The sequence below is a fragment of the Macrotis lagotis genome, chromosome 7 (genome assembly GCF_037893015.1).
Source record: "Macrotis lagotis isolate mMagLag1 chromosome 7, bilby.v1.9.chrom.fasta, whole genome shotgun sequence".
Lineage (NCBI taxonomy): Eukaryota > Metazoa > Chordata > Mammalia > Peramelemorphia > Peramelidae > Macrotis > Macrotis lagotis.
Window position 1 is genome coordinate 30,858,913 of NC_133664.1, and position 13,070 is coordinate 30,871,982.

Below are 13,070 nucleotides of genomic sequence, written 5' to 3' on the forward strand. Positions count from 1 at the left end.
TGACATAGAATTCTATTCTTTCTCAAAAGAAATGTGAGATGTCCAATTTAAGAGAGCGCAACCCCCAATGTTCACATGACCTACTGGTGCCCAGCCTCTGGTAGAGTAGTCCAAGCTCATCTTGGTCTTATCAGTCACAGTCAGACACAGTGTAACTTGACTCTAACATAGAGATGTCATTTTGGCCTTATGTGAGAACAAAGGACAACAGCAACAATAATCGGCACTCTTTTTATTTGATTTGTTGCCTTGGGATAAAGTATACTCTTCTGTCATCGGACTTTAGTCGTGCATACAATCCAACCAAAATTCAGTGATTTGAAATTGAATTACAGCTTTAAGATTTTTAATTTTCTTTATTACTAATATTACTCTATAGCTCTGTAGATATCTGAGACCATGATATCATTATTGCCATTTTTTTTTTGGTGTAGATTCATTTGAATTATGGGGTTTTCCCACTGATGTTTGCTTTTGCTATTGCTGCTACTCTTTATGGCAGACATAGACACACTATTTCCCCTCCTTGAGTTGCAGTTTAAATCATTCATTTTATAAATATATAAGTACATACAGCAAAAGGATCTCAATACTAGACCCTAAGAGAAATAACATACCTAGAACTCTACAAGTTTAGTTCGTTTAGTTTCGTTAAGACTCTTTCTGCCCTTATGATTAATAGGACCCCAAGTCTTTATTGGGTCTTGATTAATACACAGTCCCTGAACTTCTTTCCTTCCTTCTTTAGTTTTACAGCTATCTTGAAAAACAAACCTGTTTTGGGTATGTTATAGAGGGGATTCTTGGATAGTGACAGATTAGATGGAATCACCCCACCCACCTCTAAGTTTCTGTGTTTTTATGCTCATCCTTCAAATTCCACACATATGAGCACTCCTTCCATGATGCCATATTTGCTTTCCCCAACCATAGGTGATCTCCATTTTCTCACCATTCATAGCACTTAGTCTGTGCCTCTTACTTTTCTTACGATATTCTGCTTTGTAATATAATTCTTCATTTACATGCAACCTCCCCTACTATATTGTAACCTCCTTTAGGGCAGAGGTCAATTATTTTTATTTATGTCACATGTATTAGATTTTCAGAGGGAGTTTGGGAGCAAACTATGGAGAGTCTTGAAAAGTAGACCAAGGAATCTGGCAATGTGGAGTTACTGAAGGTATTGGAGTTGAGGAGTGATATGAATAGATGTATATGCTTTAGAAAAATTCATCTGTTTCTGGATATAGGACCAATTTACCTAAATTACTGGTAATTAGAATGAAAAGGACTCTTGGGGATGCCTTTGAGAAGGACACATTTGTCCATTGTGGATTATAGAAATCAAATTTAGAGGCAGTAGAGTGCTAGGTTTGATGTCAGAGAACCTCACCATCTCTGTTACCTTCAGTAAAAGTTTCCTCATCTATAAAAATTAAGTGTTGGCTAGCTGACCTCTGAATTTAACCTCCCCCCATCCCTAAATTAATAGTCTGGTTATTCTAGCATTCCTGCTTCTTCTCATTCAAAATACCAGTGTTTCTCTTAGTTGTTTTGGCAGGATAGAGTGGCCTTCAGTGTCTCAGAACATCAAAGAAAGGAGGGCAACTGGACTGGGGAGGTAGGGAGGGGAGAGCTATGGACAATACTTCTGAGGTGCACTATAGGCTCTTTCCCAGGTGAAGGCTCTCAGAAATAAATGTCTAAAGCTGGACTTTTACTTGTTTGCAGCTAACTTATGTGGGAATGGGACCTTCCACTGTTTGAGGTGGAATGCAAACATCATGTCTATGGGTTCAGTGAGGAGCTTGGGTGTCTCTGGGTGAGTTTGTCTATTCAGAAATTTGTGTATTCATTCAATTGTGTATTCATCTTTGGTGGGTTTGATGCCAGGAGCTTTTCAAAGTCTTGGGCATAGAGAAAAATAGAAGAGCTTTGGTGGTGATGATCTGAGTCAATGCCTCCTAGGTCAACTCCCCCTTTCTTTTTTTTTTTTTAAGATTTTTTGAAGGCAATGGGGTTACGTGACTTGCCCAAGGCCACACAGCTAGGTAAACTCCCCCTTTCTTAAGGAACATCACTGTCATTAATCATATGAAACTGTTTTAGTGAAGAAAATACTCTTACCACCATTTAGCAAAATGGGGGGGGATGGTGTGAAGGGATGTGAAAGAAAACATCTTTTTGGATAATATTGAGTCAACAATCTGTTATTTTCTAAATGTGCATCCTTACTTTCTTGTTATGGGTTCCTTTTGCAAACTATTCCAACTGGAATATACTTAGGACATGAAGGATTTCAAAGATATGTATGCCGAGTTAAAAACCTGAATGTATCTGGTTTCCTTAAAAGACACCAAGATACTGAACTAAAAATAAATGACATGGTTGAATGATTTTGTTCTTACGGATTCCTTTACAAACAAGATTTCCAATATGTAGTGTCAGTTTAAATCAAGATGTTGGGACGTCTAGGCAGTCTTTTAACTCCATTGGGACAACATACTTTTACAAGAAGATTTTCAGTATTTCCCATTCTCTGCACTTAAATACATTTTTCAGTATCTTCTCAACATTAAAAGGAATCCGTTTGATTATTAACATTACTCTATGCCAGAAAGAGAACGTAAGATGGCCAGGTGACCCTGATCAGTCAAACACTTTTCCCCCTTCTCTCCTTAAGCTTCTTAGGGGAAAAAGTCAACATGTAGAACTGATTGAAAAATTATATAAAAATATTCGTAGGCTGATGGCAGGATAGAATTTAAATTTGTTCCCTACCTTGATCTGAATAGATAGGTAATGGTGTCCTTGACTAGGGATTTTTTTTTGGCAAGGAAAAACAACTAATGGTGGAATAATAAAAATTTAGGACTGGGAAGGAATCAAGATAAAAAGAAAGGGTGTAATTGACAATCTTTCATAAGCTTTCCACCTATTTTCTCACATGTGACAGAGGTTATGAATAGCACAGATAATCTTTTCTGTTTCTTGGCATTTCTGAAAGCTGGTTCTAATCATTGGGGTGAATTTTTGTCCCCTATAGTACTTTTCCTTCTTTTTTTAAACATTTGCTGACATGTATTCTGACTTATTATTGTAATAGGAAAAATATTGTAAAATATAAGATAACTAGAACTCTCAATTTATTGACATTTCCCCCATTACATTTGACTTTATCAGGAAGAGGCAATTAAATACCAATTTGATTGGGGGAATAGGGTGAGAGAGGTAGGATTTAATCACCACAACAGTCAATTTTATGATATGTCCTAGGATTAAGATGTGTCCTCTCCAACCTTCTATTTTTTGCACTTGTACAACATTATACAATAGAATGAATGATGTGCCTTACTGATAGTAGTAGGTGGTTAATGAATTTTTGTTGCCTAATATATTCCAGAGGAACATAAAAATTTGGATCATCAGAGAGCAATCCTATCAGTTCCTAGATACATTATATTTAATAAAGCAGGAAAATTCATAATAAAACATATTTCCAACAGATTGAATTAAGATAATTGTTGTAAGTGGGTTTAGCTCTGAACTTGAGGCTAGAGTAGAACAAGGCTACCTCTGATTTCTAATTATACTCCTGGTCAGTTAGGAATCATTAATGCTGGTATTTGAGAAATCATGGTGGTAGATGTCAGGCTTGGAGTATGTGAGTGAATGGGTTCGGCACAGGAAGCCTACATCAGTGTTGAAGTCATGAATGTGAATGGGACAAGCTTAGAATGAGATGGGGTCTTGGTAGTTTGCACTTGAATCTCAAGTGGGGGTATAAACCCATTCATGAGAGAAAGTGAGAGAGTAACTGGGAACTTGGAGTCTCAGCGGTGACTTTGTGTAGGGAAAGGGAAGACTGGGTGATGGCTAATGTTGATTTGGGTGTAAGGATCTCGGCTCTGCATTGCAAATTGATCCTTTATTCAATGGACGAAAATTTTGTTTATATCCTTATGATCCAAAATTAATGTACCCATCTCTGAGGATAAAATACTTAGGAATAAAGGTGGGGTAGGGGATCAGAGACCAGGCTGACCCACTTCAAAGTAGCTATGCCTGGATGGAGTCTCTGATGAAGGTTCTATTCCCATTTGGCTTAGGGATTCTAGAACTAGGGGTAGAAGCTACTTGCGTTGACAGTTACTTTTTTTTTTAACAAGTTTTGCCTTCCCTACAGGCATGTTGGTAAATAACTGTGTCTGGCATACCTTCTCTATGGAGATTTCTCCAAACGGGGCACTCAAGACTTGGGAAGCTGGTTTTCATCCAAACAAAAAATAAATTAAGATAGGAATTTGGAACAAACTGAGATTTTATCTGTTTCTTTTTCTCTCCTCAATTCTTGCATTTTGTTTTTATATTATAAACTGTAACAGATTACTTCAACTCTGTGAGAGGTCTCTTGTAAGAAAATACACAATTTTTATATTAAAACGAATAATACTGACTTCATATCAAAGTACATGCAACATTTCATATCTTTATATTCTCCTACTTCTCTTAAAAATCTATTTTCTTTTCTTTGTATCTTTGCTTTGCAAGAAAAGCCAAAACCAAATTTCTTGCAACAAATGTGCATAGTCAAACAAAATAAATTTCCTTAATGGGTGTTTGTATCTTGGGAAACCAAAGGATCTTTAGTAATTGAAATTGTGAGAGTGGAAAATCATTCTCCCCTCCCCCCAGACCCACCATCTCAATAATATTTATCCAGTTCAATAATTCAATAAGCATTTTTGAAGTCACTACCATGTACCAGTGACTGAGCTAAGCACTGGAAATATAAATGGAGGAAAAAGAAGTCTATACCTTCAAGGAATTAACAATCTAAAAGAGACTTGTCTTTGCTTTATGGGAAAGATGTAACTCCTTAGTTGGGGAAGAGAGTATTTAGAATTAAAGAGCAGCTCCTGGACCCTAAGAGAATAGATGACCCTTGAACTGGAAATGAGGAGGTTGGACCTGACATTGACTTCCAATTCTAAATTTGTTATTCTAAGATAGGGCAGCCTTGTTGTAGTTGACAAGTATAGCTGCTTCACTCAGTGAGTTGCCTCTTCATCTGTGTGTCTTGGAATGGAGAGGAGATGGGAACAATTTATTAAGTAACTACTATATTCTAAATACTTAACAAATATATCTTATTTGATCCTCACAGCAACCATATGAATTAAAAGTTATTATAATCCTCATTTTAGATTTGAAGAAACTGAGGCAGATAAGGATTAAATGATTTGGCATGGAATCATATAGTTTATAAGTGCCTGGATCAGATTTGAACTCACAGCTTCCTAAATCCAAGTCCTTTACTATCTATTGTACACTTTGCTCCCTCCTAGATATGTGTTCCTTCCACATGTGGCCTTTCACGTATATGGATTGGTTATAGATACACCCCATGTTTTTACTCATCTATATTTGTGCTCTTCCCATAGATGTGCTTTTCCATTCCTAATCCTAAGGTCTGCTCATTATTCCCATGGATGGTTTGGGGATTTGTGACAGAGAATTCCCAATGATCTTGGCATAAATGATTCCATGGTTTTGCTCAGACCATTCCCAACTGTCTTTTCTTTACTTGTTGAATTCCCTCAGAGTCTAACTCTAATGTTTCCTCCTCTGCAAAGGTCTCCTTTAGTCTCCCTCTTGGTAATGACTTTTCTCTTGCATCTTACAAAATATTTGTTTCTCTAATACTTTTTTATAATCTATTACAGTTTTCCATTTCTATTTCCAATCTCCCCCCGCACCAAGAAAAAAGATTATACTAACATATTAAGTAATGAATATCTAAGATTGGATTTGAACTCAGACTTTTAGATTTGTAAAATCTTATATACTATTTAAATCATTTGATTTTTGAAAAAATGCCGATATCCCTTTTTTATAGATGAAGAAACTGAGGTGCAGAAAGGTCTAAGCAACTTTCAGTGTAAGAAGCTAGTAAGTGTCTAAAATGGGATTTTAATGTAGATTCTCCTGATGATAAACTTAGTGAGGTCAGAAATTATGTCCCATCTAATCTAGGTAACAGTGAGAAAGAGTCAAGAAGACCCAAGTTTGCTTTCTGCCTTAGACAGTTATTAACTGTATGATACTGGTTAGGGCTCTTTACCTCCCTCAGTCTATACAATAGATAGTATAATAGGGCCTGCTTTACAGGATGGTTGTGAGGATGAAATGATATAACATATGTTCTGTTTTTATATTATTGTGCCATGAATGCTAGCTATTATTATTTCATGTCTTATATTATTACTGTCCCATTAGACTGTAAACTTCTTGAGGGTGGTGGTTTCTTGCCTCTTTTTGTATCCCCAATGCTTAGCACAATACCCGATTAATGGATAGCTTCATAATTATTTGTTAATTATTATAATTAATGATCTTTGTCACAAATAATACATAATTTAGAGTAGTAAATGGTAGGTTTACTTCAGTCACTATTAACTTTGGACAAATTATTGTTTGTGTCTTTAGTTAAAAGAGGAATGCTTAGGTCCTTTTTGGTGGGAGTAGGTAGATAAAACTCTTTGAGGCCATTTAATGACATACCTCTGTTTGGTAGCAATTTTCCCCTTAAAAGGTGATATTAATTGTTAGTTCACATAGAATAGAAAAGAAGCAGTTCTTGACTCTATTGAGCTTGTTCTTAGTTGGGAACATTCAGTATTCATTCCACGCTTTCTTTATCTTGGAAATGTCTTTAGAAAACAATGGAAAGATCTAGTCATTCTCATGCTGATACTTTGGATACTTACTCCATGGAGTAATTCTGTTTATTTTAAGGGGAAAAATGTGAGGACAAATTGAATTAACCATCATTTTTTCCCTATTAAATTTTTTTTGTTGCTATTTAATCATTTCAGTAGTCCAACACTCTGTGACCCCATTTGGAGTTTTCTTGGTAAATCCACTGGAGTAGTTTTCCATTTTCTTCTCTAACTTTTACAGATGTAGGAACTGGGGCAAACAGGATCACACAGTTAATAAATATCTAAGACTGGATTTGAACTCATAAATGAATCTTCCTGACTCCAGGCCTGATAGTCTATTCATCATCCCACCTAACTACCCCTCTTAACATTGCCAGGGATGAGCCCAATATCTTCATTTTTCTGCAGACATACATAGTGTCTTTCTATCTTTTAGATTTCTGCTAAAGCATTTTAAAAATAATGTAAGTAATAGGGGCGGCTAGGTGGCAAAGTGGATAGAGCACAGGCCCTGGAGTCAGGAGTACCTGAGTTCAAATCCGGCCTCTGACACTTAATAATTACCTAGCTGTGTGGCCTTGGGCAAGCCACTTAACCCCATTTGCCTTACTAGATCCTAAAAAAAGTGAAAAATAATGTTAGTGATATCTATGGACTCAATTATCATCTCTACAAAGATAACTCCAAGATTTATATACTTAAATTCAGTAATTTTTGAGAATGAGAACTACATAAATAACAACCTATTACATGTTTCTAGTTGGATGATCCATAGTCATCTCAGACTCAAATTGTCCCAAACAGATTTTATGTTGCCTTTCCTCATCCCCAGCTACCTTATTGCTGATCCAGGCACTGTCCAAGTCTTCCAAGTTCACATCTAGGAGTTATCTTTAACTCTTCACTCTCCTCATTCCTTATTCAGCCTATTGCTAGGTCCTTGCCTGACCCACAATATTCAATCTAGGCTTTATCCAATTTAATTTAAATCTTGTTACATTTACCTCCGCACCATATCTCCTACTCATCCCCATGGCTCCACCACCAGCATTTCTCCTCCTCTCTCGCCTGGAATGTGGCAGTAGACTTCTAAACTGATGTACCCATTACATATCTCTCCGTTTTGTAAATGTTTTCTACCAAAGTTATAATCTCAAAGTAGAGATTTACTGTGTTATTACTCAGAAAAACATAGTACCTCTAGTATAAAATCCAATCTCTTTTATTTGAAATTAAAGTCCATTTTAATTGAGTTTCAGTCTCTCTTTCCAGGCTAATTTCCTATTCTTCTTCACTCACTTGATAGATACATCAATACTATGGCCAAGGTGGATTGCTTGCTATTCTTAATTCACAGATTCCCTCCTCTGTCTTCATCCTTTAGCAGAATGCTCACCCTTGCCTGGAATTCACTCCTTCCTCATCTGTGTTTCTTATTGAAGAATTCTCTCAAAAACTCAGCTCTCCTGTCTTTTCTCTGTGTGATGCTCTTAGTGATCCCTCCAAGCAGCTTGTGCCTTCTCTTCTGGATTTATCTTGTATTGACTTTGTATATGTTTTCTATTTATATCTAAATGAATATATTCATTTCTAATAGAAGCAGGGATCTTTTTGTTTTTCTATCATTATATCCCTACAACATAGAATAGTATCCAATATATAGGAGTCTATTAATTCACACATACCTAGCTATATACATATAGAAACATATATATATATATATATATATATCTGCACATCCATATTTCATATCTAAATAACTACATCCAAACACACACACACACACACACACACACACACACACATATATAAATAACAAAGGGAAGTGAAATTTTAGTAAATATCAAATAAGCATAATTCATTGAGATTATATCCAAATCCCTTTTGGGGGAGATAATTTTATGGATAATTTCAAGTGAAATTAATAACTATCAAATTATCTATTTTTATACTTTCTTTTACAATTTTATGTGTAAAATCTACATGCACAGTGAGGATGACCTTGATGAAGTTATAAGAAGAGAGCTGGCAAATTCTCACAATTGATACTCTATAAAAGCCCATGTCTCTATGGTCACACAATTGACTGACAGGTATAAACATTATGATATATTGTTGTTTTTATTTGTAGATTACAGAAAAAAATCACGTCTAGATAGAGCATAATGTTACCCCAAAGGTTTTCTAGGTGTCCCTAATGTATATGTCAAAATCATACAGGATTCTTTAAAAAAAGTAAAAGCAGAAATAACTTTCTCTTTTTGATTATTAAGTGAAGTAATAAAAGGCACATATATGTTTGTCAAAAGCACTATTCTCATGGTGTCTGGTGAACAATCTAAATAGATGATGAGCTCTAGGTATGGATGATATTATCCAATTGTGTCAGTAGACTTCTAAACTGATCTCCCCACCTCACATCCCTCCCCTGTGCAATTTGTTTTCTACAGGCAACAGCTAGGAGAGAGAACTAGACCTAAAGTCAGGAAGACCTGAGTACAAATCTTACCTCAGACACTTGTAAACAGTATGACCCTGGGCAGATCATTTAAATTCTCTTATCCTCATTTTTTGCATCAATAAAATTAGAACAATACAACAATCTGTCTCCTAGGGTTATTATCAGGTATCAAATGTATATTATATATATATATATATATGTATAATATGCTTTACAAACCTTAGAATATCATATAAATAATAGTTATTATAAATGGTAATGAATCTGAGAGCATTTCAGAGCCCTTTAAATGAATTCCATAATCATTTGAATAACTCTGACCTAAATATTCACATAAAAAGTCAAATGTTTGAAGAATGACTATTTTTCAAATTATATTATGGCCCTGGATGGACAATACATAATATTTATTCATTATTATAAATATCTTGGACAGATACTTAAAGATTAGGTTGGGAAAAGAATGAAATATAGTGGGTGTTAGTACAGTAGATTGTCTTTTGAAAACTAATCTGACTTTTGTCACTCAGCTTTTTTGTAGAACAAAGGTCACTTTTTTAATACCAGTGTTTCTGTGCTATTTATATGACTGTGAATCATGGGACTGATTGGTTTTCAATGAATTGAAATTGAAAGTCTCCCCAAGAGAAATGGAGAGACTCATGGTGGACCTGAGCAGGCTGAAATATAATCTAAACAGGGAATAATGCAAGAAAAGTCAAGTAAAGGTGGCTATTAGAAAATTACATATAGACTCTATGTAAAATTGACTAAACTAGATATAAAATACTTTGCAATTAAAGAATACAAATGTCAAGAATTTTCTTTGCTCCATACTAACTCTGTGATTGTGGAAAGTAATTGAGAGTGGCAAGGAACTAGCAACGTTCCATCTGTGGTAGGGCGGAAAAGACTTCACCTGTCTATAAGTGTTCCAAGTTGCCACTTCTCCTCGAGTGGAATGTCAAGACTTCCCTCAGAGGTGTCCAATCAGGGACTTTGAATGGATTTTACACATCCAACTTCAGAACCTACAGAGGTTTCTGAAAGTGTTCCAAGTGCTATGTAATTCTTGGACTTTTCCTTGATTTTGTTTCTAGTTTTGTTGATTTATAGTTCTTTTTTTTAAGGTTTTTTTGCAAGGCAAATGGGGTTAAATGGCTTGCCCATGGCCACACAGCTAGGTAATTATTAAGTGTCTGAGACCGGATTTGAACCCAGGTACTCCTGACTTCAGGACCGGTGCTTTATCCACTGGGCCATCTAGCTGCCCCGATTTATAGTTCTAACCCTGAATAATTTACTACATTCTATGACATCACCCTGACCCTTTTGTACCATTTAAATGATTCTACTGCTTACCTTTTTACTATGTCCTCAAAGGTTTAAGATTCTGCCTCTTTCTGGATCAGCATCAACCCACAGAACTCTATTAACAGGAATCTGACTTGTAGACCTTGCCCTAGGTTCCAGGACCAAGGATAGCTGCATATCATGGGAGTAATATTACTTCTTACATAGGGTCAATGCAAGTATGCTTCTTATGCAGATGTGGCAGTTTGACAATGAGAAAATCCAGAACAAGTTATCCCTATGTTGGTCTGTTATTACTGAGCACTATGGTCAATTGCTAATGTCCTAGATAGTCTCTTATGGCTTTAACTCTCTAGTATTTCTTGCTCCACTCCTCTAGCACCTAATAGCCAGACCTTCTCCCCTGTTATAATTCTACATGTATCCTTATCTTAAAATATTTTTGAAGCATATTTTCTGCTTTGATTTAGAGAATATAGCTCTGTTCCTTTCCCCATCCTTAGAAAATGAATTTTCTTTGTAGGTCTTTTCTTGTTGCTAGGTTTCAGATGGAATTGGGATCAAGGATTCAGAGGCAAATCTTGAGCTAGTCATCAAATGTCAAGCGTCACTATTGAAAGTCAGTCTCAACCTAGACTATAAATTTTGTGTTTGTTCTTGAGATCCTTAGACTTTGTTTAGGGAATAGTTAGTGTGATGTAAGGGATAAGTTATGACTTTAGAGTCAAAGGACTTAAAATTAATTCCTTTTCCTCCCATCTATATGACTTTGAACAAGTCATTATCACATCACTTTTCTCAAAATCATTTTTCTTATCTGGAAAACAAGATTGAGTCTAAGGCCCTTTCTTTTCTTAATCTGTAATGCTGTGGGGATAGAGTATCAATGGACTATTATCTCATCAGTAAAATAGGGATAATAAAAATCTAACTTGATTGAATATAGGGGACTGGACCATCCAGATAGTTTCATGAGATCCCTATGATTCTATTTGGAAGAAGTGTTATATCACACGGATGTGACAAGATCAACACTGATTTTCCCTAAGAAATTTGGTGCAAAGAAATGATGACTAGGCATGATTTCAAAGGAACAACTCTGTCCCTTCTGTAATGCCTCATTTCCACTTTATGTTCCAAAGAGTCCCACTGTCAAGAAAGTACTTTCACATTGGTGCCAAATGGAAAAAGAGCCCTCTTGAAAGATTCTCCTACTTTCAATTTCCATTAATGCATTTTAAATCTGGATCTTGTGTCTGCTCTTTTTCTGGCTTGTCAGATGTTTAGGCATCAACATTTCCTCAGCTTGGAGCTGGGTCTCCAAATTTGAGATAATTCAACCTTGCCTGATGTATTGTTGAAACTCCCATCTCTCTCTTTTTGAACTCCCTTCCCTTTTGCTTAATGAAGGACTACATTTGTCTCTTCCCAGAATGTAAATCTATCACCAATTACTTTGGAGATTACTGGACTGAGATTTTCTTTAGAGGACATTCCTTGTTTTCTTGTAACAAGTTTCCTCTTTGGAGTTTTCAACTTTTGGAGGAAGTGAGAGGAGTGTGGCCTATTTCCACCTGATTTGGCCAAATTTGGAACAAAAGCAATTCAGTTTCAACCTAGAATTATGGAGGCAGTGGGAAATAGATTCAGTTTTCATAGTGCTTTGTGACTCAGTTTCCTTTAAAATAATGAATATTCTTTTTATTTAATTTATTAAAAGTCACAGTAACATTTTGAGTTTTCTCTTGAGCATAGGATAAGTAAATCAGTAAAAATGTTAGTGCAAATGGCAAATGGATTATGGCCAAGTAGAAGTTGATGAAAAAATAGGTGAGGTGGTATGATATGAAGAGTACTGGCTGGAGAATTAGACAATGATAATTGTAGGCCTTGTATGATCTGAGGTGAAATTATTTATATCTTTTTGGCCTTGTTTCCTTTTCTATAAAATAGTCAACCAAACCAGATGTTCACTAAGATTATTTCAAGTTTTAATATTCCCTATTCTCTAACAGAGGTTACTAAACTATGGTCAAACTTCTGGTGATGAACTTTTTAATGGTTTGGGAAGACTGGACCTCAGAAGACATAGACACAATCCATCACTAGACGTTTTTGCTTTGCTGATATAGCTTTCAAGAATCCAGGGTCACCTCCAAAGCAGAACAAGGTACCAGAGAGGAATTTATTTATCAAGTATATTATCCTCAAGAAACTCAATCTTTTTTTAATACAGATAATCTTCTTTGTCACAGGAAGGCAGGCTTAGAAATGAAAGTGAACTAATTAAATAAAGCAGAAGTAAACATTCTAAGTCCAATGGGATATTGGCCAGAAACAATGAAAGAAACTATGACTATTATATTTATGTTGCCTTTCTGGGTTTAGTTTCACAAGATTAATCCCATAAATATCTTTGGTCACTCCCCATGTGATTGTGTAATGAATGCTCATTGAATTGATCTTTTCTACTTACCATACCCCCAATTCAAGCAGATGCTATTTGGGATTTGATAAGGCTTTGGATAATGTTGGATGAACCAATGGATGCAATTGCCTACGTTTTT